General features: G+C 45.6%; 1 pseudogene; it reads left to right on the top strand.

The window, feature by feature from the left end:
- Positions 1-2,600: 2,600 nt before the first annotated feature.
- Positions 2,601-4,389, top strand: LOC128068381 (condensin-2 complex subunit H2-like; annotated as a pseudogene).
- Positions 4,390-23,771: the final 19,382 nt, after the last annotated feature.

Below are 23,771 nucleotides of genomic sequence, written 5' to 3'. Positions count from 1 at the left end.
ATGGACAGGGAGGCTTGGCATGCTGCAGTCCACGGGGTCGCAAAGAGCGGACACGACTGAGCGACTGAACTGAACTGAGGCAGTCAACAGTCCCTCCCCCTCAGCCCACCCTACCCTCATTGGTTTTCACAAGTTCCCTTCTCTCATTTTCTCTCTGAATTCTTCCTCCCTCTAGTCCAGTAATGTCTCCTTATAGTGAGAAGGCAGTTTAATAGTACGATATATGGTATTATTCTTTACTTCGTGGTCCGTGGTCTATGCCCTGAACCTTCATATGCAAAGTAAACCTTAAAAAAAAAAAAGGCATATATCTTTTAGGTCAAGCATCTGGCTCCTGCAAATCACAAATACTCCAGCTTTCAGCCCCAAATGCTTTCATTATAATTTTAACAATCAGTTTTGAATCCAGTGCCCTCCAAAGCAACGTGGCTGGACTGCTACAGGGGGAAAAAAAGAAAATAAAGTTCTTGGTTTAAAATGTCCAGATATCCAGTATCCTTGCCTGGAAAATCCCATCAACAGAGGAGCCTGTGGGCTGCAGTCCATGGGGTCACAAAGAGTAGGACACACTTAGAGACTGAGCAGCCTACAGTAGTGCTAATCTGAAATTTACGTTATTTGAGGAAAACCTCAGATAATTCAATTCACTAAGTCATTAAATGCCCCAAACTAGCAATCATGTTTTCTCTATATTACAAATAAAAGTAATTTATTTTTGAATAGCTAGGAACATTGAAAGGTCATTTTTATTTCTTAGACTAAGTTTATATATACCTACACACACACACACACACACACACACACACACATAATTTGAAGTCATTAAATGTAAATCATTAGCCTCTTTTTTGGCAAAGTGGAATCTGTATTTTTTTAAAAAGGAAGAGGAAAACAAATATTGTATATTAATGCATAGATATGGATTCTAGAAAAATGATACTGATGAACCTATTTGCAGGACAGGAATAAAGATGCAGACTTAAGAGAATGGACTTGTGAACTCACGGCGGAAGGAGAGGTTGTATAGCACACGGAGCTCAGCTCAGTGCTCTGTGATGAGCTAGAAGGGTGGCATGCATGGGAGGGAGGCTCGGGAGAGGCGCTCAAGAGGGAGGGGTATATGGACACATATAGCTGATTCACCTGGTTATACAGGAGACACAAACACAACACTGTAAAGCAATTATATTCCAATAAAAAATTTAAATAAAAAATAATAAAATATCCAGATATCATCTAGGTGTGGAATCATACTTACCATCTCCCCCATGCCAGATAATTCATCAAAGGAACAACCAAGAGGCTCTTCAGTTCTTCTTCACTTTCTGCCATGAAGGTGGTGTCATCTGCATATCTGAGGTTATTGATATTTCTCCCAGCAATCTTGATTCCAGCTTGTGCTTCATCCAGCCCAGCATTTCTCATGATGTACTCTGCATAAAAGTTGAATAAGCAGGGTGACAATATACAGCCTTGACATATTTCTTTTCCTATTTGGAACCTGTCAGTTGCTCCATGTCCAGTTCTAACTGTTGCTTCCTGACCTGCCTACAGATCTCTCTGGAGGCAGGTCAGGTGGTCTGGTATCCCCATCTCTTTCAGAATTTTCTACAGTTTATTGTGATCCACACAGTCAAAGGCTTTGGCATAGTCAATAAAGTAGAAATAGATGTTTTTCTGGAACTCTCTTGCTTTTTCCATGATCCAGAGGATGTTGGCAATTTGATCTCTAGTTCCTCTGCCTTTTCTAAAACCAGCTTGAACATCTGGAAGTTTGCAGTGCACGTATTGCTGAAGCCTGGCTTGGAGGCTCTGCCTAGACCTTTGGAAAAAGACAATCCACTAGTGCCCTGAACCAGGTTGGGCTGGCCTCCAGGAGAGAAGTGAACACAGAGAAGATCAAGAAATCACCTGACATGAGATTAAAGGGATCAGACACACTTATTAAGATTAGGAGGCCATCACGTGAGACAAGATTAAGAGGTTCCCCGGGGGCTCAGACAGTAAAGAATCTGCCTGCAATGCAGGAGACCCAGGTTCAATCCCTGGGTTGGGAAATCCCCTGGAGAAGGGCATGACAACCCACTCCAGTATTCTTGCCTGGAGAATCCCATGGACAGAGGACCCTGAGCGACTAACACACCTGCACACAAGCCGTGCTCATGCCCTAATCTTGTCAGAGACTCCCACCTTTTGAACTCCTGTTCAAACCCCTCAGCAAGTTCCCCAGGGTTGAGACACAGTTTCTCGAGGCAGAAGTCTAGTCTGTCACCCTTTGCCTGGTAAAGCAATAAAGCTATCTACCCTTTTTTATTTCTCCCAAAACTGTTCCCAGGATTTGATTCAGCATTGCTGTACAGGGAGGCTGAGCTTTTGTTAACATAATTACAGTGGTGATGTGTGTGTGTCCTGAAAGTCAATGAGGAGAATGTTTTAAGAAGAGTGTAGTCCCCTGTGTCAGAAGCTGTTCTGTGAACAGAGAGAAACTTCATTTAAAATGGAGTGGAGGAAAATGGCTCCAGAACTATGGCGGGCTGAGCGTACTGGCCCCTCTCGAAGCCAGCACTGCGGTCCCCGGGCTGATCCGGCCCCTCCCGAACATGGAGGATGTTGAGGCGCTTCTTCGCCCTCCTCCTGCTGCCCACCCGCTACCCCAGCAGAAACTGGGAGGTGGACGTGGCGGCCCAGCTGGGCGAGTATCTCGAGGAGCTGGACCAGATCTGCATTCCTTTCGACAAAGGCAAAACCACAATGGACTTCACTGAGGCGGCACAGCTGATGCAGGGCTCCGCTGTATCTCCAGTCAGAAGGCGGACTAGCTCTCCTCCCTGGCCCACCGGGCTCTCGACTTCATCTCTGACCAGAAGCGGGCCAAGCAGCCCTCCTCCGAGCCGGAAGATGGGACCGTAGGGGAAGCAGCTCTAGGGCCCCCCAGGAGGCGGCGCATAAGTTCTTGTCATTGGACGACCTCTCTGACTCCTGTGTTAACGCGGCTCTCGGGGTGACCAGGTCCCCAGTGGGGCCCTCATCCGCCTCCTGCCCGATGCCCCGGTAGCCCCCGACGAGATGAAGAATAGTAACCCCCTGTACAGCCATCAGGGGGAGGTCCTGGCCCGCCGGAAGGATTTTAGGATGACTGCCCGCCCCAGAATGACGTTCTTGTTGGAGCCGGTGAGAGTGTCTCTCATCGAGGCACTGCTGCCAAGGAACCAGAAGGAGCCAGGTAGGGTTGAGGAGCAGCCCATGGAAGTTTCTGTGTGGGGGAGTCCCGGCCCGCTGCTCAGCATCTCCCAGGAGCCAGGCACCTCTCCAGAGGGCCCAGTGCCCAGAAGCGGGGGTGCGGAAGAGGCTGAAGAGAATGCAGAGCGGACAGCTGAGCCCACTGAGGCCTCAGCCCCTGAGGTCCCGATCGAGCCCCAGGAGCCCAGAGCAGACTGCTGCCCACTCCGGGAGCAGAAGGGGGCCTTGAAGCCTGCATCCTTGCTGAAAGAGACCCCAAACTCCTGGCAGGGCCTGGAGCCCTTCGACTCCCTGGATTCTGAGCGCTGCAGGAAAGGGAGGCCCTACCCCGTGCCTCCCACATGGAGGAGGCGCCAGGACAGAAGTGAAAGAGGAAGGGTGGCATCGAGCTGCAGGACTTCCACCAGAGGTACCCGGCCCCACGCCATCAGCAGGAGGCCCTGGCGAAAGGGCCCTTCCTTCGCAGCCAAGGAGGTTCTTTACTGGAAGCATGTGAGGGAGCAGCTGGAGACACTCCAGAAGCTGCAGAGAAGGAAGGTGGCTGAGCAGTGCCACCTCCAAGGGCTGAGGAGGGGCAGTAGCCTGTGGAGGAAGACCACCTGAAGGACTGCGTGGAAGACCTGGGAGCAGCAGATGACCTCCCAGAGCCTGAGGGGTACACAGAGCCCAAGGAGGCAGAGCCCGGGGAAAAGGCAGACAGGGAAGCGGCAGCCACGCCAGTGTCCCTGCGCTGTGAAGAGCTGGTCCAAAAGAATGTGGAGCTCTTCGTCACCGCCTGGAAGCAGGAGCTCATCCAGGAGACAGAGCTGAAGCAGCTCGTCTGGGACTGGGAGGACACCATCCAGACCCTGCTCCAGGAGCAGGAGGAGCATGCGCCCTTTGACATCCACACCTGTGGGGACCAGGTCTCGAGGTTCAGCCAACTCAACCAGTGGCGTCCCTTTGCAAAGCTACTGGTAGGCCAGCCTGCTTTTGAAGTGTGTCGCTCCATGCCGGCCTCCTTGTAGCTGGCTAATGACAACACAGTGGAGGTCACCCAGCAGCCGGGTCTAGAGGCTGCCGTGGACACCATGTCCCTGAGACTGCTCACATACCAGCAGGCCCATGAACACCCAGACCTACGGTGCGCCCTCCATGGTGCTGCCCTGAGAGGGGAGCACCAGGGTTAGGCCCCGGAGCCCATCTCCCACAGATGCTGGGCATGCGTCGTCTCAGTCCACTTTGCTTCCTGGCTGGTCCGGCCTAATAAAGTGTTGCCATCTCACCAGTCCCTTAAAAATAAATAAATAAATAAGATGAAGTGGGGAGGCCAGAAGGGAGCCTGCTCAAGCTGTTACATTCAAGGTCAATTGCTGACCCAGTAAGAAAACAAGTGCCTTTGCATCTTCAACAGGAAGCAGGCTATTACTTCACAACCCAGCTGGGGGATGCGTTTCTCCTCCCCAGGCAACAACCTAGTCAATGAGAGACTGAAAATCAGCCAAGGAACTCAAGCCCGGGCCTTGGTAACAACCTAGAGGGGTGGAATGGAGAAGGAGGTGGGAGGGATGTTCAAGTGGGAGGGGACATGGGTAAACCTATGGCTGTTTCATGTTGATGTTTGGTAGAAACCAACACAATACCGTGGGAGAAGGCAATGGCACCCCACTCCAGTTCTCTTGCCTGGAAAACCCCATGGATGGAGGAGCCTGGTGGGCTTCAGTCCATGCAGTTGCTGGGAGTCAGACATGACTGAGAGACTTCACTTTCACTTTTCACTTTCATGCATTGGAGAAGGAAATGGCAACCCACTCCAGTGTTCTTGCCTGGAGAATCTCAGGGACAGGGGAGCCTGGTGGGCTGCTATGTATGGGGTCACACAGAGTTGGACATGACTGAAGCGACTTAGCAGCAGCCACACAATACTGTAACACAATTATCCATCAATTAAAAATAAAATTTTTAAAAAGCCACTACACTTGAAACTCCCTGTTTCCTCCAATGGACTCTGTTTATACTAGCCCCACCCAACTCCTTCTCCTCTATAAAACAGCCCTCCTCTCCTTCGGTTTTTGGACTTGCCTATTTTTTCTGTGGATTTGCATGTTCTAAATTGCCATCCTTTGCTGTTCCTGAGTAAGTCCATTTTTACTGGGAAAACAACTGAGTGTCTTATTGTTTTAGGTCAGCTATGCCAAAGCCTTCGACTGTGTGGATCACAATAAACTGTGGAAAATTCTGAAAGAGATGGGAATCCCAGACCACCTAACCTGCCTCTTGAGAAATCTGTATGCAGGCCAGGAAGCAACAGTTAGAACTGGACATGGAACAACAGACTGGTTCCAAATAGGAAAAGGAGTATGTCAAGGCTGTATATTGTCACCCTGCTTATTTAACTTTTATGCAGAGTATATCATGAGAAACGCTGGACTGGAAGAAACACAAGCTGGAATCAAGATTGCTGGGAGAAATATCAATAACCTCAGATATGCAGATGACACCACCCTTATTGCAGAAAGTGAAGAGGAACTAAAAAGCCTCTTGAAGAAAGTAAAAGAGGAGAGTGAAAAAGTTGGCTTAAAGCTCAACATTCAGAAAACGAAGATCATGGCATCTGGTCCCATCACTCCGTGGGAAATAGATGGGGAAACAGGGGAAACAGTGGAAACAGTGTCAGACTTTATTTTGGGGGGCTCCAAAATCACTGCAGATGGTGATTGCAGCCATGAAATTAAAAGACACTTACTCCTTGGAAGGAAAGTTATGACCAACCTAGATAGCATATTTAAAAGCAGAGACATTACTTTGCCGACTAAGGTCCGTCTAGTCAAGGCTATGGTTTTTCCTGTGGTCGTGTATGGATGTGAGAGTTGGACTGTGAAGAAGGCTGAGCACCGAAGAATTGATGCTTTTGAACTGTGGTGCTGGAGAAGACTCTTGAGAGTCCCTTGGACTGCAAGGAGATCCAACCAGTCCATTCTGAAGGAGATCAGCCCTGGGATTTCTTTGGAAGGAATGATGCTAAAGCTGAAACTCCAGTACTTTGGCCACCTCATGTGAAGAGTTGACTCATTGGAAAAGACTCTGATGCTGGGAGGGATTGGGGGCAGGAGGAGAAGGGGATGACAGAGGATGAGATGGCTGGATGGCATCACGGACTCGATGGACATGAGTCTGAGTGAATTCCGGGAGTTGGTGATGGACGGGGAAGCCTGGCGTGCTGTGATTCATGGGTCGCAAAGAGTCGGACACGACTGAGCGACTGAACTGAACCGAACTGTGGAGAAATCAAGAAAGAGGAATACTGGTATTAATGATCCAATGGCTTCCCAGGAGGCTCAGTGGTAAAGAATCAGCCTGCCGATGCAGGAGACATGGATTCGATCCCTACTCCAGAATTCTTGCTGGGAAAATCCCATGGACAGAGGGACCTGGTGGGCTAAAGTCCATGGGGTCACAAAGAGGCTGACATGACAGAGCACACAGAACGCACACATTAGAGACTGGAACCACTGGCTTAGCAAAAGCAGTTTTGGTGGAGTGACGGAGGCAGACTCTGTCTTGGAGTAACCTCAGGAGTAGGAAGTGGAGACATCGGCTGTGAAAGAGAGAAGAGAGAGGAAGCTAGAGAGGGTCATGGATCCAGGCAGTTTTTAAATTTAAGATGAGAGTAGCTTCATCGTGTGTACCAGCTGACTGATAGGAGCTAAAGGAGAGAGGGATTGAGGATACGGTCGAAAACGGGGGTAAAAGAAAATTTCTGAAGAAGTCCGAGGGTCTGGGATCCAACATGGAGGAGGAGAGATTAACCTCAAGTAGATGGAGAAACCTTTCCTCCATTTTAAAAGAAAAAAAAAGTTTGTAAAGATTGGAGATGGGAGGTGAGATGGAGTCTGTGTGATGGAGTAGAGAATGTTTGAAATGGACATTTCAGAGAACAGGGAGCAAGCTGCCCAGATAAACAGTTAGTGCCAGTGAAGTCGCTCAGTCGTGTCCAACTCTGCGGCCCCATGGACTGTAGCCTACCAGGCGCCTCTGTCCATGGGATTTTCCAGGCTATAGTACTGGAGTGGATTGCCATTTCCTTCACCAGCAGATCTTCCCGACCCAGGGATGGAACCCAGGTCTCCCGCATTGTAGACAGACACTTTACCGTAAGTTCTGGTCAATTTTTTAAAAGTTGTAAATTATACATACATACAAAAAGGAAATGTCTAAAGAGGATTGAAAGTGAAAACATTCCTCCCTTCTCAGCCTGGTTGCCCTTAGAGAGATTATAATGAATATCAATCTCTGTCTTGCTTTCTTTGGGGGGCTATTTTCATAACTCCACATTATATGCTTACATTGTGTGTGTGTGTGTGTGCATGCTCAGTCATGTCTGATGACTCTTTGTGACCCCATGGACTGTAGCCTGATAGGGTCCTCTGTCCATGGAATTCTCCAGGCAAGAATAGTGGGATCGTCCCAATCCAGGGAAGGAAACCGCATCTCCTGCATTGGCAGGTGGATTCTGCACCTCTAGCACCACCTGGGAAGCCCATAGTTATAATTATTTCTTGATTTTTCAACTTTATGCATTTCATTCCACCTCTGAATGTGAAAAATGATAAATTTGTATCACTTACACAGTCTCTTCCCTCACCTAATGTTTGTTAAATATTTAGTGTTCTTCTGTTGGCCACCTGTCACACATTTAAATATTATATCTAATCTTTAACTTCTTAATCTATCAACTTTAGATGGTTAGCTCTTGATTCCCATGTAAGGTAAAAAATTCTGGGGCAGAGGCCATATAGCAGATATTTGGACATTCAGAAAAATCTGGCTTGAAGAGAAAATCTAACCCCTAGTGGTGAACTGGCAGCAGGTAGAGAATTCTAAAGTGTTCCTCCAATATCTATGCCATTTTGTTTTTACATTAAGCCTTGACATTAATAAATGTCCACAAATGTGTTTGCTGCTGTGAGAGTTAAATAGGATTGTGAAGTTACATCTTTCACGAGGGTTAGTTTCTAAAAAATCAGCATATAAGATGAAAGTCAGATAAGACATGATAGCACTCTGCTCTCTTTTCCTGTGGCATAGCAATAACCTCAATTTTAGAAGGGCTTCTTGAGTATCTAGTGATGTGAAGAAGTGGGGTAACTGTGGGCTTCCTCTACAGATTCACAGATTCTAGTTTGATTAATTTTAGTTGCATGTGACAAAACTAATTATGAGTTAAAACAACTTCTGCTTAAACAGAAAAGGGGAATTTATTGGCTATATTCCCGATATTTCAGGAAGTAGACTTATGGGATCCAGGTACTCAATGTAATCAGGAAGCCTGTTTCTTTTCATCTCTAGGCTTTGCTTTTTCTGTGTTAGCCTCAATCTCAGATAAGCTCTTCTTGCATAATGGCAAGATGGTTCCCAGCGGCCCACAGCATGTACATCTGCCAGAGCTCAGCAAAGACTTTGGAAAGAGCCTTTCCTGGTAGTTTCTGTGATCATCTGGAGGTCCTTTTGGGAATTCATTCATTCTGCTGAGGTGTATTTTTATTCCTCAAGCAGTCTAGCCAGGAATGTGAAGTATTCTGGTTGTGCAGGTCTGAGCTATGCGTCTACCCTAAGAATAATAAAACATCTGAGTAGAGTCAATATCATGCAAGAGAAATAACAAAATCAATAAATAAAGACTTCACACTCAAAAAAATGGGAGTAACAGCTGTATGCACTGTAGAATCACCAAATACCAGAAAATATTTTAAAGAAATGATGATAATAATGTTTCAGATGGCACACGATAATCCTATACTGTGGGAAGCCCTTTTATAAGATGACTTCCCTTCCTCCACATTTTAGCCAAAGCGATAAAACCTTTTCACAACAATTAGTATAGTTCCTTACCTAATACTGGGCTTCCCAGGTAGTGCTAGTGGCAAAGAACCTGCCTGCCAATGCAGGAGACAAAGAGATGCAAGTTTGATCCCTGGGTCAGGAAGATCCCTTGGAGGAGGAAATGGCAATCCACGCCAGTATTCTTGCCTGGAGAATCCTATGGACAGAGGAGCATATAGATCCTTCCGGAAAACAATTCCATTTTTTTAGTCTTCATGTTCCTCCTAATGCTGGTAAGATGAGGTCATTATTACCTGTATTTTCCCATACGTTTGTGACAGTCTTTCCTTGTGCCTTATCCTTAGGTTTAAATCTAGGAGTGAGATACAGATAGAGATCAGACACGAGTTGGTGCTTGAAGAAGCGCAGTTCAAGCTCCCATACCCATAAAATAATAAACTTGATCCTGGCTCTTCGAAATCATGGAAAGTTAGCACCAGAAGGGAACCATGAGATCATGTTTATTTCACACGTGAGGAAGCTGATGGTGAGAGTGGTTTAATAATTGCCCAAGGTCAAACAGTGGGTTAATGGGAAAGCAAGAACGAGAAACTAAGAAAAACAGTCAGCCTGTTGCCTTTTGGTCTAGGACCCTGTCCCCTGTCATATATTGCTCCCTGCTGCTGTGCTCAGTCATGTCCAACTTTCTGCGACCCCACAGACTACAGCTCCTCTGTAGGTTGGTCATAACTTTCCTTCCCAGGAGTAACTGTCATTTAATTTCATGGCTGCAATCACCATCTACAGTGATTTGGGAGCCCCCCAAAATAAAGTCTGACACCGTTTCCACTATTTCTCCATCTATTTCCCACGAAGTGATGGGACCAGATGCCGTGATCTTGGTTCTCTGAATGTTGAGCTTTAAGCCAACTTTTTCACTCTCCCCTTTCACTTTCATCAAGAGGCTTTTTAGTTCCTCTTCACTTTCTGCCATAAGGGTGGTGTCATCTGCATATCTGAGGTTATTGATATTTCTCCCGGCAATCTTGATTCCAGCTTGTGTTTCTTCCAGTCCAGCGTTTCTCATGATGTACTCTGCATAAAAGTTAAATAAGCAGGGTGACAATATACAGCCTTGACGTCCTCTTTTTCCTATTTGGAACCAGTCCATTGTTCTATGTCCAGTTCTAACTGTTGCTTCCTGACCTGCATATAGGTTTCTCAAGAGGCAGGTCCGGTGGTCTGGGATTCCCATCTCTTTCAGAATTTTCCACAGTTTATTGTGATCCATGCATTAAAAAGCAGAGATATTACCTTGCCAACAAAGGTCCATCTAGTGAAGGCTATGATTTTTCCAGTGGTCATGTATGGATGTGAGAGTTGGACTATAAAGAAAGCTGAGCCCCAAAGAATTGATGCTTTTAAACTGTGGTGTTGGAGAAGACTCTTGCAAGTCCCTTGGGCTGCAAGGAGATCCAACCAGTCCATCCTAAAGGAGACCAGTCCTGGGTGTTCATTGGAAGGACTGATGCTGAAGCTGAAACTCCAATACTTTGGCCACCTCATGAGAAGAGTTAACTCATTGGAAAATACCCTGATGCTGGGAGGGATTGGGGGCAGGAGGAGAAAGGGATGACAGAGGATGAGATGGCTGGATGGCATCACCGACTCAATGCACACGAGTTTGGGTGAACTCCGGGGGTTGGTGATGGACAGGGAGGCCTGGCGTGCTGCCACTCATGGGGTTGCAAAGAGTCAGACACGACTGAGTGACTGAACTGAACTGATGTGGAAGTTCCCAGGCAAGAATACTGGAGTGGGTTGCCATTGCTCCTTGGTGAAGTCTAATTAATTCTGATTAAGTGGCAAGGTGTAGTGGCTGAAAAGAAATAGGAACTAAATCAACATTGGCTAAATCCAGGCACTAAAATAGGGCAGCAATATTCCACTTAATTATTGGGCAATTTGAAAACTAGGAAGAGGAAACATTGAAATGTGTGCTTCGTTATGCTCTGGGCTCCAATACATGAATGTATGGTTGCCTTGAAACCATGGGCAGGGGAGGAGGTAGAAAGGTACGTTCCTGGATGGATCCAGGATGCCAAATGAGAGGCTGGTGCTTCACCTAACTTAGTGGTTAAGAACAACCATTTGGCGATCACACATTCGTAGGGTTGAATTCTGGCTCCATTATATATCACAACTGCCGCCTTGGGCAAATTGTTTAACTTCTGCAAGTCTTTGTTTTCTTTTTTTAGGTATTTTTGTGTATTTTTTTTATGGCTGTGCTGGGTCTTCATTGTTGTGAGGGCTTTCTCTAACTGCGGCAAGCAGGGGTACTCTCTAGTAGCAGTTCGTCAGCTTCTCACTGCTGTGGCTTCTCCGGTGGAGCCAGGCTCTAGGGCGGGGCTTGGGTAGTTGTGTACACGGGCCCAGTAGCTGTGGTTCCCAGGTTCTAGAGCACAGGCTCAGTAGTTGTGGAACATGGGCTTAGTTGCTCCGAGGAATAAGGGATCTTTCCAGAGCAAGGATAAATCAAATCGGTGTCTATTGAATTGACAGCTGGATTCTTTACTACTGAGCCACCAGGGAAGCCCCAAGTCTTTGTTTTCTTAATTTTAAAACAAGGATAATGGTACATATGAATTATAAGGAATAAATGAGATCACGTTGATAATACTTCTTTTGCCTTCTACATTCTGCTCCAACTTGCGAAAGGCAGAGACCACAGCTACCCTCCCCTCCACCACCACCACCATCAAAAACTGGCCAAGTGGTAACAGAAGTCAGAGCCACCTCTGGAATTCCTGAGGAAAATGGGCAAAGGAAGCATCTTTAGCTATATCTGTCACAGGAAGGGGGCCCCCTTCCAGAGCCTGACAGTGGGCTCTTGCCTAACACTCTGAAATGAACTGTCCAAGGAGACACATGTACTGACAAATCGAAAGGCTTTGTTGGGAATGGGAACCCGGGTGGAAGGCAGGAGGGTAAGGGAACCCAGGAGGACTGTTCTGCCACGTGGCTCGCAGTTTCAGGTTTTATGGTGATGGGATTTGCTTCCCGGTTGTCTGTGGCCAATCATTCTGACTCAGGGTCCTCCCTGGGTGTGTGTGCATTGCTCAGCCAAGATGGATTCCAGCAAGGAGGATTCTGGGAGGTTGGTAGGACAGGGATTGGCGTCTCCTCTCTCCTCTTGACCCTTCCTGAATTCTTCAGGTTGGTGGTAGCTTGTGAGTTCTGCATTCCTTACCAGACCTCCTGTGTAAAGTAACTCATACAAGTGGTTACTATCTTGTGTGGTCAGGGCAGACAGTTTCAGTCAGTGAGGCTCCCCTTGACCTATCTATCAAGACCCCTCAGATATTAATGTTAGACACTACTTTTAAATTTTTAATCAGCAATTTGTTTAACCCCGCTGAATAAGTAGAGTAGTAGTGTGAAAAATCTGCAAGCTTATAAGGAATATCTGGGTCAATGGATTCAATCCTTCATTCTTTCATTCTAGCAAGAACCTATTAACTCCCTACCAAGGGTCATATCAATGAGACCAATGTTATAATATATAATTGGGGTAGGGATAAAGCTGAGGGGCAGAAAAGTGTTCAGCAAGTGGTCTAAACAGAAAGAATGTGCCGGAACCTTTGATGGGCTACCAAAGGCTACACTTAAAAATCCCATCTTCCTGTCTCCCTTTCTATGCAAATGTTGGTTGAATAAGGATGAGTTTTTAAAAACCTCAATTAATTTTAAGGAAGGAAACAAAGTAAGTGTTTTTCTTCTCACCGGGGAAGGCAATTTTGATGTTAAACACCTCATTGATAGTGGTAATACCATGCAGTTAATTTTGAAGATGGGAACAAAAGAAGTGTTTTCATTCTCACTAGGCAAGGCAGTTTTAAACACCTCATTGAGGGTAGTACTGCTAGGCTCATTCGAGACTTGATTATAGCCCCTCTTGATATGACAATACCGAACGCAGGGTGAAACCTATCAGCACTTTGATGAGTTTTCACCCCCCACCCCCACCAGCAAAGCCACATATTCTCTATTTCTTGAAAGGAGTATCGGAGAGCTGCGCAATCCAATTATTTTTACAACGCCAAGTCCCATGGAAATGAATTCAGCAGCATACTCCATTGATTTCAGTAGGGCTTGGTGTGGTGATATTGATTCCACAGGGCTTTGATAAAGAGTGAAGAGAGTGGGCCAGTTTTTATTCACATTTATTTATTTTTCCAAGCTCAAGCTTAAGAGGATCAGAATGCGCTTTTTATCATGCCTTATGACGTTTTGACACTAGAACTAGTAAGCAGGGAGGGGAAAGAACATAGTTCTATTACCTCCATAGCCATGAATTTACTCACTTTTTGTGCAGAAAATCTGAGTGCACTTTTCAGTAAACATGTGGCAGGAATCAGACATTAGGCTTCAGCTTGGAGTCACAGGAAGAGATTGCAGGGTTGGACTACTCAGCAGCTCAGGCCACATATCATTGCCTGGGTGGCTCTAGACCTACTGTCCTCTTTTTTTTTTTTTTTTTGAAAGACAAGGGTCATAGTTCTCTAGTTTTTGGTTCCAAGAGAGGAGATGTAATATATCCATTTGAACAAATTTGAAGAATTACTTTAATTCTCTTCTGACATGTAATTCTATTTCTGGCGGTTTCTATAGCTGATGCCGTTACCTTGTTTTCAGCAACAAGGAGCGATCAGGAGACGGGATCAGAGAGGCCCTCGAACAATGCCTAGCACTTGATTTCCAGGCCGGCATTCGTTCTACCAGCTCTAGTTTTTGAAAACGGGTTAGCGTTTCATCTTGAGAGGTCCCTGAATCATACAGAAAGAAACTATCACTTCCAGGGAACCCACTGATTTATAGTGAACCTCATGTGGGGACTTCACAGTGGCTGAAAAGGCAAGAAGAAGATGGAGACCCGTTCACAACACAAGGCAAAAAAGTCTGGAGCGACAGCTGCCACCTAAGGTGTGATTCCCTCTCTGGCTCAGAAAAAGCCCTCCCTTGGGAGATTCCAGAATGGGGCCCACATGGGCTCAGTGGGAAGAGTGCAGTGGCGCCTGGGGGCTCTGTTGTAATCCTTCCTTGGGGAGGGAGGGGAGCTTTTTCATTTAGCAACTGACTTTCATTCTTGCCAAGTGTTCTTTCTTGAGTCTTTCCTGTAAGCAAGACATAGGTTTTGAATATTCTAAGGGTTTTTTTGTTTTGTTTTTTACAAAAGAAGCATGGTCAAGCAATAAGATAATGTTGGCTAGGTGTTTTGTACTGAAATCGCCCCCAAAACAAAAGCCCGATAGAAATATAAAGCATGCTATTCTATTTATTTTGTTCCAGAGTAATAAAATGATACTGCATTCGCTTTGACCATATCAGGCCATTTTTCTCTGGGGACAGCGATCTCTTTCCCGATACATCTGAGAAGGAGCTTCAGTAACCCCACGGGTGACTATTAAATATAACCGCAAGTGTGAAATCTGTCCCTTTACGGTCTATAGAATCCCACTCCCGGATCTTTTAGTTTCCTTCACGGGCAGCCCGAGACTTTCATCTCTTCTCGGTTCTTGCTGGGCTCTCAGGAATCCAGAGAAGTTGCTGATTGCTCCCGGCTTCAGTTCTTTCTGCGCTTCAGTCCGTCTGCTAAGCCACTCCCGGTGCCGCCTCCTCTGAAGCCTGGTGGGTTCTGCCCGCGGCCAGTGCCAGGGCGCCAGCGTTGAAGGAGCCCGAAGCAGAAACGCGGAGGAGTCGCGCCGCCCAGCGGAGAACCCGCCAAAGCACAGGTTGGGGCTCACCCGCTCTTTCCAGGTCTTTCTCACTATTCTGGATTAGCTGGTGAGAAGGAGCAAGAGGGGAGAGCTATGTATCCCCGCTGCTGCTGCTGCGAAGTCGCTTCAGTGGTGTCCGACTCTGTGTGACTCCATAGACGGCAGCCCACCAGGCTCCCCCGTCCCTGGGATTCTCCAGGCAAGAACACTGGAGTGGGTTGCCATTTCCTTCTCCAATGCATGAGAGTGAAAAGTGAAAGTAAAGTTGCTCAGTCGTGTCCGACTCTTAGCGACCCCGCAGACTGCAGCCTACCAGGTCCCTCCGTCCATGGGATTTTCCAGGCAAGAGTACTGGAGTGGGGTGCCATTGCCTTCTCCATGTATCCCTAGGGTGGGATATTTACAAGTAATGGTACTATGAACATTAGGGTGCGTGTATCTTTTTGAATTCATGTTTTTTTTTTTTTTTCCGGACAGACGCCCAAGAGTGGAATTGCTGGGTTTGGGGGCAGCTCTATTTTTAGTTCTTTGAGAAACGTCTATGCTCTTTTCCACAGTGACTGCACCAATTGGCATTTCCAGCAACAATATACAAGGGTTCCCTTTTCTCCAAACCCTCACCAACATTTGTTATTTGTAGTCTTTTTGGTAACAGCCTTTCTGACAGATGGGAAGTGATATCTCATTGTGATTTTGGTTTTCAATTCCCTAATGATCAGCAAGGTTGAGTCTCTTGTCCTGTGGATGCTGGCCATCTGCATGTCCTCTTTGAAAAAAATGTCTATTCAGGTCTTCCATTTTTAAAAATCAGCTTGTTTTTTTCTTGATGTTGAGTTGTAGGAGCTGTTTATATATTTTGGATAGTCATGCCTTATCAGTGTTATGCCCAAGTCGCGAAATCTCCCAATGACCACCAGGGAGCTGATATCCCATGCAAAAGCTAGAGAGTTTTTATTACCAAGCTGGAGCTGGGGCTCCCACCGATAGGATGCAGCAGCTATAGGGAGGAGCCCTGAGCTCTGGGTTACATTGCTTATATAGGGTATTCTTGGGGGGGGGGGGGGGGGAGGCGGAATTCGAAAAAACAGGAGTCTCCGGGTCTGATTGGTCACCTTCTGGTGAAGGGTTAGGTGTTGAGTTCTGATTGGTTCTCCTTTCCCTGGCTGGCCACGGGTGCTGATTGTTCCCATTTCCCGGGCTTGATTCGAATTTCCCCGGGCTGGCCAAGGGTTCTGATTGGTTCGCAGGTGGTGGGGTGAGGTCAGGGGATTTCCAAAGGCTCTTGGATTTCCAAAGGCTTTTTTCCCGGAACCTTACAAAATGGAGTAGCTTAGATTCTTCATTCCCCCCTTCTCTAGGATCCAGGACAGACCTAATCATGGGTCTGGGGTCAGCTCTATATTGTCTCCCACTAAGGGGACCATTGGCAAGGCCGTATATTGGGATCTGCGCACCATGAGCTGCACCGTGTTGATGCGGCTTTTAATGAAGGCCACTAGTTAGTTTAGTAAGCATGGCCTGAGGGTGAGTAGCAGTAACAAGATAATCAGGGGCCCCACCAAGGAGGATATGAGAGTTGCGAACCAGGGGGATGAATTGAACCAGGATTCAGACCAGGTTTGAGACATTTTTCTTTTTCTTTTTCTCTGACTCAGCCCTTCTCTTATCTTGGCCAGGGACTCCCTGACTACCCCCGAGTGATTCGCATAAAAACATTTTTCCCCTAACACAGCGCATAGGCCCCCTTGAGAGACTTCATACTCAGGATACTTCTTGGGAATTGGGGCGGAGGTCTCTTTCTTCTGTAACTTCTTCCTGCTGTGCATGGGCGTAGGCCTGCCTAATAGAGCAGAAGTCTCTCTCTACCTGATCTAAGTTGGGGTTTTCCACATCTGAAACCAGCTTCTACCCTTGTAGTTGCAGCAATTTAGTTGGCCCCTCTCAGAGATGAAATAGACAAGGGCCAAACAGGAGACCTAACAGGATGGTCATCTCTGGTCCCCGGAAACAGAAGGCAACATTTGGGGTGAGGGTTGCAGGCTTTGTGACCCCTTCTGATGGGTTGGTGGTGAGGCAACAGAGCTGTGCTCCAGGAATCTTGTGTATAGTCTGAAGTTACTGTCTTCCACCTGGGTGGGGGCTCAAAGACATTGTTATGCATATTTCTTTGAGTAGGAACCGGGACTCTGTCTGGAGGCTGTACCAACCTTTGATTGTTTCTGTTTTTGTATCCCCTCCCTTCCCTGATTAGCAATTGTTTGAATCCATGTTTTGGAATTCAGGGAAGGCCAAGGAGGCTGAACAAAGTCTAAATCCTATAGATAAGAAAAGGAGAACACAGAACAGATCTGTACTCCAGAGCCCCACAGAGTCCGGCTCAGTTTTAATTTTAGGAAACTAGGCATCTATGACTGTGATAACTTCCTGTCAAAATGGGGCATAGGACTGCCCCAGCTTGGAGTATAGACACTGAATCGGAAGTATTTCTGAGTTCCAAGTTCTAGATCTGAGTCTTGTATGATTAAAATCTTAATCCCTTGGTTTGCCATTTTAGTGTAACAGACCCAATTAGAAGTAGTTGGAGGAATGATAACTGGAATTTAGTAGACAAAATCAATCTCATATTTTTTTAGAAGAATAGGCCTGAAACCCAGTCTGGACCTGGCACTTCAGGGAGACTTGTAGCCATGTAGCCAGTTGCCTAGTTTTATAAAAAGTAAGGTTAGTAGCTTCCAGCAGACATTGTTTTGAAAATGGTGGCATCCAAGCCTGACACGACTCAGAAAACTCAAGTGTTTAGCAATACAAGGTCTAATCTGAAAGTACACCCATAGCATCACCTAGTTATTTCCCAGGATATCTGAACCATAGCTACTCTACTTTGACTTTTAATTGTAAACTTTTCCTTAATGGCCAAAGCAGATTTCACCGTTAATGACGTCAGTGTTTCTCTAGGTATGACAAGATGCAAGAATTGGGACTCATAAAATCTTTTCCTGAAAAGATCTAACTATCTGAAGGTCTGTTCTGCCAGTTTTTCTCAGAGCACAGAGTGCCTCATTCCTGATTTTCACCCTGAACTCCTTTCAGGGGCGTTGAAAGTCAGCAGTTGCAGCGGCCATGGTTTAATCTTTGTGGATGCAGATGGCGAGTGTCAGTCTTCAGTTGGCAGAGCCCCTTTTGGCTCATAAACTTGACCATGATTATGAGGGGGGCACTTCAAGACTATTTTATCCCATGGTGCTGAGAGTGTCCATTCTCAGGTAAACAGGCCACTCAATGTGCTGTTACTGGACTAGGCCATGAAACAGTATCTAAAATTCTCTGGACCACCTGTCTTACTAGCTTTTTGGTCCAGGAGAATATTCCCTCTTGTTGCTTCTTGCCATATCTAGAGTTACACTGTTACCATCATCGATCTCATATGGGACTATATATTGTTCTATTAGAGGCCTCACACACATATTGGACAGTGTAAGAAACAACAATTTTGTAAAACAGGTGAAATACAAAAAACATAGCCAGCAGTATTAGTAAAGCCACAAGTAAGACTTATGTTAAGAACTTCCATTAGATGTAGCCCAGTATATCTTCAGGTCATCTGACTTAGTCTGCCCTGTAGAATCTTTATCTTCCAGGGTAATTATATATTGGCACCATCTATAAGACACATAGCCCAGTTTTTTAGTGTCACTAGACTGATTATCTTTAGTATGATTTAATTTTTTAAGTAAATTTTTTCAGGGCCAACCAGTTAGAGTCTGGTAATAGAGAAATTTACCAAGGTAACCCAGAACTAGATGCAGGTAATTGGCTAGAAACCCAACAATTGGATTGATTTTTAAAACTAGCATAGGATCAGGCCTATGATAGAAAAGCATTTGACTTATATGCAAAGGTCTAAGAAGTCAAGAAAACATAAATGATCATACGAATCAGGTCCAGCATCTCGGGGAAGCTGTCTACTCTGATGTCGTCTTCTCATCCTGGTGTAGTGTAGTTTCTCCTGATAAAAGAGTCCTTCCATCCATGTTGGAGACAGTCCCTTAAATTATGTCTTTTTCCAGTCCTGGTTGCAGGTCATGAGGCATCTGATCTTCATCCAAAGATAGATTACTGAGATAAGCTTCAGAAACAAACTTAGGGTGTTCTTCAAGAATTCAATTAAATTTTACATTAACATCACATAACAGCAAAGAACTATCTAAGATATGAGCCTTACTAGATGCAGACCTCCATTAACAAACTGGTATTTAACATTTCGAAATATTTTTCCTTAAAGTTACCCTTATTTTTATTAAATATAACCAAATTAAGGCTAGTTTGTTTGTAAAATAGGTCTGTTCTCACTGATTTTGGTTTGATGATTTTTATAACCATAATTGATTATAGGCTTTTTATTTTGCTGAAACACTTATAGAGTCTCAGACTGAACTTTTAAAATAAAACAGGGCTGGGAAACTCACACCAAAGGCTTATCACAGATTTTGCCTAACAAATCTAGGTGAATTCTTCTCTTTTTAAGGTCTCAAAAATTTCTTGAGATTTTTGTATCCGTGAGATAACCTTCCTAACTCATTTGATAAACTTACTGGAAACCTAAGAACTTCCAATTTTTGGAGGAGTCAGATAGAAAATATAATTGTTTTGTTTATAACATTTAATTTTACCAAAGTATTGTCATAATTAGTTTGAGAGGAAGATTTTCCCTACTCCCTGAAAACATAAGATTTAACCCCATAATTTTTCAGATAGAAACCATAAAAGTTATAAGCATATTCGCTGGTTCATTCAGTCCTTTTGCTAACTTTTGTGAAGTCATCAGGTTTTTCATTAAAATACCAGGACATATCAGAATGTTAAAAACTCTATATAATTTTTAGGATATCTGTATTAGTAATTTTACCATACATTATAACATGAGCGGATTTACTACTCATCTGATAATCTTTTCTATGTAATTTAACCAACCAAATAAACACAGTTTAATATCTCTCCTTGGGATGCTTCAGGGGCCCTCTGAAGCACCCCAAAGTTAGCTAGAGATATAAAAGCTCATATCTGATTTACATTTTTTAGAAGTTTCTTCACTTGAGGTAATTTCCTTGTTGACAAATTTGTAACAGATATAATATTTAACTTATATTAAACCTAGGTACAATGAAAATATTCTACTTAACGTTAATTACTCTAAGACATGTTTATATTAGATAGGTCAACAAACAAACATTAATATCAGGTATTTAACACTGAATATTTCCCAGTTTGCATGAACCTGGAATTTATTGTTTAATTTAGAATTACTTGATTTGTAAGCGCTTACCTTTTTTTAAGCCAAATAAATAGAGCTCATATATAAATTAACCTCAAAAATATTACCCAGAGACAAAGACATACCAACACATATTTAGACAGACACAGTGCAAGATTTGGCTTCAAGTCTTTTTTCCCTTTTTCCTCCATGTCAGGAGTTAGAGATGGTCTAGATAAGTGTTCCTGAGAGCCCTGGTCTCCAGGCACAGCGAAAGAAAATCAAGTTCTAACAAAATGGCAGCAGGTCTAAACCACATGGTGGCCAGACAAAGCAAAATTTCCTTCTTCAGGGGATCTTCTCGACCCAGGGATCGAACCCAGGCCTCCCATATTGCAGGCAGACGCTTTAACCTCGGCTCCACCAGGGAAGCCCTTAAATACAAAAATACAGCCTCTCAGAAAACCTCCTATAGAGACACAGAACTTCAGAACTAACATCAAAGATTTCAAGGGAGGAAAGGAAGCCAGGTTGAAAGAAGAATGGGGAGGAGGCAGGAGAGGGGGGCAAAAGGGGTGGCCTTACAGGCATCTCCTGCCACCTACAGATACCCAGGTGTTACGGGACTTTTCCCTGCGCCTCCAGAGAAGGGAGGACTGGAACTCGCCCCTACCAGAAATCAGAACCAGAATTCGACTTCTCTGCCAAGAGGAGGTGATCAGTCTCCAATCCTCAGCTCAGGCTGAGGGCCCTTCGACCAGATTCCTGGGTCCAGGACTGGGGGACTAGAAAAGCAGGGAAGGATAGGAAGGGTTAAGGAGAGGAAAAAGAGGGAAGGGGAGAGAGATCAATAAAGTCTCTTGTTCCTTACCAGTCGGGGCACTCTGGCCAGTTGTCCACGTCAGGAGGAGACCAGGGACAAAAGGGTCCCAGTTGCGGCCGCTGGGTCTGGTCCATTGGCAGGCAAGCTGGCCCCTGAGTACCCTGAGTGGTTAGGATGTCAGTCTCAGCGAAGAGGAGTCCCCACCAGAGTCGCTGTTTGTTGCAGGAAGAGGGACCCCTTCCAGGGCCTGAAACTGGGCTCTGGTCTAACACTCGGAAATGAATTGTCCGAGGAGGCACATGTGCTGACAAAGGGAACTTGGTCAGGGTGTCCGATCCGTGGTCAGAAGATGATACAGTTCCCAAGTCAGAGGTGCCTTCTGAGGGCCAGCCTACATGGAAGGTTGGCCATTCTGCGCTGCAAAAAGTGATTAATTTATTCCTTTTAATTTCTACACTGAGGTCATGAGCGCGCATCTTGACGTCTTTAAAATTATCAGTAACCAAGGATAGAGGTGTGGGGCTAGAATGGCATTGCCCCATCGTCCCTGGATCAGTCAGATGTTGGTAAATTAACACAGACAATACGAACAGCCACACAGACAGACAGAGAGACAGGAGAAATACACCTCCGAGAGTCCGGAGGTAAAACTGAACGACGACGGCCTCCGGCCATTCAGCGGGAGCGACCCGCTATTGTCTACAGAGAACAGGGGCACTCCGTCCCCCCACGCTGGGGTTGGGGACGTCTCCCAACGACCCCCACTGGTGACTCTCTGGCGCGTCCGCCTGAGTCATATACCGGTCTCAGATACCAGGCCCTGCCAGAAAGGGAAAGAAAGACAGAAAAAAGCTTACCGGCTGCAGATGACTCTCCGGATCGGTCTTCCCGTGGAGCTAGTGGGAGATCCTGGACGAGCCCCCAAATGTTATGCCCAAGTCTCGAAATCTCCCAATGACCACCAGGGAGCCGATATCCTATGCAAAAGCAAGAGAGTTTTTATTACCAAGCTCAAGCTGGGGCTCCCATCGATACAGAAGCAGCAGCTATAGGGAGGAGCCAGGAGCTCTGGGTTACATTGCTTATATAGGGTATTCTCGTGCGAAAAATTCGAAAAACAGGAGTCTCCGGGTCTGATGGGTGAAGGGTTAGGTGTTGAGTTCTGATTGGTTCCCATTTCCCAGGCTTGATTCGAATTTCCCGGGCTGGCCAAGGGTTCTGATTGGTTTGCAGGTGGTGGGGTGAGGTCAGGGGATTTCCAAAGGCTCTTTTCCCGGAACCTTACAAAATGGAGTAGCTTAGATTCTTCCATCAGTTATATCATTTACAAACATTTTCTCAGCTTATCATTTTCTTAAAGACTCTTAGTCACCATCATGAATATCGTTCATCACTCCTTGGCACGTTGGTGGACTGTACAGGTGGCTCTACCGAGATGGCCTTCCAACCACTGTCTGCGCTGGGTGAGACCTTGTGTTGGCCGTGGGAGTCACAAAGACTGTTGAGGCACTGTTTGTGCTCTCAAGGAGCTTCCTATACAGCATGGAAGCAAGAATATACATTTAAAAATATATACAAAATACTTAAAAATACCAGATGGATGCTGCAGGTGCCTTAGTGCTTCAAAGGTGACAGAGACACCAGGGTACCTTGGAGAGAGGGGCTAGGTCTGGACCTTGAAGGAAAGCATGGTCTTGGCTCAGAGCAAGGGGAGACGGTGATCAGAGGGCAGAGTGAGGAAGGTGCTGGAGATGTGATGGGAACGATGAGTGGACCTACCAGAAACCAGCTGTTAGAACTTGGGTGAGTTACTTAACCTTCCCTAGTCCTGCCTGCCTCCTGTGTACCCCCTCCCAGGGTTGTGATGAAGATAAAATGAAATACTCCACACGAATTTCATGGCCTAGTACCTAGCACTTTGTGAATGTTCAATAAATATGTCTACGGTTAATAATACAGACTCTGGGCCTTTTGCGGCTGTTGTTGTTTCGTCTCTAAGTCGTGTCCAACTCTTTGTGACTGTAGCCCTCCAGGCTCCTCTATCCGAGGGATTTCCCAGGCAAAAATACTGGAGTGAATTGCCATTTCCTCCTCCACAGGATCTTCCCAATCCAGGGATGGAACCCATATCTCCTACACTTGCAGGTGGGTTCTTTATTGCTGAGCCACCAAGGAAGCCCCTTTTGCAGATGAAAGCCATGTTTACCTGGCCTCTCTGATCTCAGGATTTCAAAAGATGTTAGACAGATACCTAATAGCAGATATGACTTTTCTCTGTCTTCTGCATAAGACCTTGGAGGCTCAGTCAACAGGCAGTGGTAGAACCAGGAATACACCTGAGGTCACATGTTTAGAGCTCAGATGGGATGTTGCAGATGCATTAATGAAGTGGTTTTCAAACTTGAGGGTTCGTAAAACTCACACGAGAAAATTTCTCAAAATTTCCTGAGCCCCACCCAAAGAAGATTCTGATTTAGAAGATCTGGGTGTGGCCTCTGGATTCTGAGTTTTAAACTAGGTTTTCAGGGACTTCCCTTGGTGGTCGGATGGCTAAGACCCCACACTCCCAATTCGGGGTACTGAAAGGTTGTTGTTGAATGAAAAGATGCCGGGATTTTTGGCCTCCAGAGGAGAAGAATTCAATCTGGGGCCAGACATGAGGCTTGATCACTTAGAGCTTTTGTATAATAAAGTTTTATTAAAGTATAAAGGAGATAGAGAAAGTTTTTGACATAGGCATCAGAAGGGGGCAGAAAGAGTACCCCCCTGCTAGTCTTCAGCTGGATGTTATATAGTCATTAGCAGTTTGTTAAGGAAAGAAAGGAATGTCTTAAAACTCAGAATGGCACCAGGTCCCTCACCCATAAGATGCATTTTG

Source organism: Budorcas taxicolor, chromosome 24, assembly GCF_023091745.1.
Source record: "Budorcas taxicolor isolate Tak-1 chromosome 24, Takin1.1, whole genome shotgun sequence".
Lineage (NCBI taxonomy): Eukaryota > Metazoa > Chordata > Mammalia > Artiodactyla > Bovidae > Budorcas > Budorcas taxicolor.
The sequence above is the reverse complement of the archived record's forward strand: the minus strand, read 5'-3'. Positions and strand labels throughout refer to the sequence as shown.